This window comes from Phalaenopsis equestris, unplaced genomic scaffold, assembly GCF_001263595.1.
Source record: "Phalaenopsis equestris unplaced genomic scaffold, ASM126359v1 Scaffold235876, whole genome shotgun sequence".
NCBI lineage: Eukaryota > Viridiplantae > Streptophyta > Magnoliopsida > Asparagales > Orchidaceae > Phalaenopsis > Phalaenopsis equestris.
In genome coordinates this window covers 255,963-256,211 of record NW_018253730.1, presented here as the reverse complement: position 1 = coordinate 256,211, position 249 = coordinate 255,963, and positions in this window count along the sequence as shown.

Genomic DNA, 249 nt, shown 5'->3' with positions numbered 1-249 from the left:
AAACTCACCGCCACAACATTAAAAATATAAAACAACTCAAAATTTAATCACAAACAGCACACAAAACCACAACTTCAACTAAGTTAAGATGTCTCTATCGGATGATCGGGAATCCCTCGGATGAGGTAGCCTACGGTTCCTAACGAGGCTTCCCACGGTTTAAATGAAATTATGAAACACAATAAGTTGAGTTTAGTAAGTTCATTTAGACTAAATGAATCCAATAGAAAATAGTGGTGTCGGAACGAG